Raw genomic sequence first — 1,261 nt, 5'->3', positions numbered from 1 at the left:
AGACACCCGCCTTGAACAAGCACAGTGCGACGAGACATCCACTGTTCGAAGCGAGATAACATTCTCAATACTTTTGCATTGCACAGCGTGGCTGGACACTTGGACAACCACTAAGGCGTGGCGAGACACCCGCCTTGAACAAGCACAGTGCGACGAGACATCCACTGTTTGAAGCGAGATAACATTCTCAATACTTTTGCATTGCACAGTGTGGCTGGACACTTGGACAACCACTAAGGCGTGGCGAGTCACTCGCCTTGAACAAGCACAGTGCGACGAGACATCAATTGTTAAAAGCGAATACGATTATCCAAGATTCACCGGAATGGAAACCATCCTACGACCAGGGAAGAGCGCAGTCCAGTTTGATTTACTTCATGCTGACCGAAGCTACAACAGCGGAAATCGAGGAAGTTTGCGGTTATGCAGCAAATTTCGATAGCTATTGGTCGGAATCCAACTAATAATCTGCATCTGAGAACCTTTATCGAAAATCCTGATATTCCGCGCTTGCCGTAAGTACCCAGTATTTACTACAAATATTACTCCACCTTATATTTTGTGTCTTTGAACAGCGCCGGAGTCCTTTACGAAAAATTTGGCAACGGTGGCACGCGGTGCTGGTTTGTTGATCAAGACGGTCAAAAACTTCGGCATCATGCGTAACGTGCCGCGGATTGGTGCTTGATGCCCGTCACCTGAGACGAGGGGGGAATTATTATAGCCCACGGCAAGGCTGTGTTGCTCAAAAGGTGGACCGATACTCAACGTTTTTCAGTTACGAGCTAACGGCGCTTCCATCAGCGATTTCAAGTGGTAAGTTAGCAATTATTCCAACCATTATCAATCAATTAAAAATTTTTTTTGTCATTTCTAGGCCAAAATTAATCATCGAAGGTGCATGTGCATGTTCCTAGGCGTATTGATCAGCCCAAGGACATTTTGTGATGGTCACATTTTCATTGGTGGGTATCTTTTTATTAATATATTTTATGACTAATTCTATTGATTGAGACATATCCTATTTTCCATAAATTGACGAAAGGATGCTACAGATGAATGCATAAGCGTTGGTGAGCGAACACCCATTTGTTTTTAGACGCTCTCAGAGGCCGGATACCTTCACTTACCACCAGATGTCGGTCGGAAAAATGTAATTATCTACCGCCTTTAATCTGCCGGAGAAAGGAGACTAGCTGTTTCTGAGTAACCATAAGTTCAACATCGAGTCGAAGATTCCATACCTGCCAGAGTAGTGAGA

The 1,261-nt window shown here is 44.5% G+C and overlaps 1 long non-coding RNA gene across 1 annotated transcript; it reads left to right on the top strand.

Moving 5' to 3' along the window:
- The first annotated feature begins 214 nt into the window (after positions 1–214).
- Positions 215–968, top strand: LOC129749942 (uncharacterized). Its single transcript, XR_008738225.1, has 3 exons — positions 215–515; positions 576–816; positions 878–968. It is a non-coding gene; the product is annotated as an uncharacterized LOC129749942 (long non-coding RNA).
- The last annotated feature ends 293 nt before the right edge of the window (positions 969–1,261 follow it).

The sequence above is a fragment of the Uranotaenia lowii genome, chromosome 2 (assembly GCF_029784155.1).
Source record: "Uranotaenia lowii strain MFRU-FL chromosome 2, ASM2978415v1, whole genome shotgun sequence".
NCBI lineage: Eukaryota > Metazoa > Arthropoda > Insecta > Diptera > Culicidae > Uranotaenia > Uranotaenia lowii.
The sequence above is the reverse complement of the archived record's forward strand: the minus strand, read 5'-3'. Positions and strand labels throughout refer to the sequence as shown.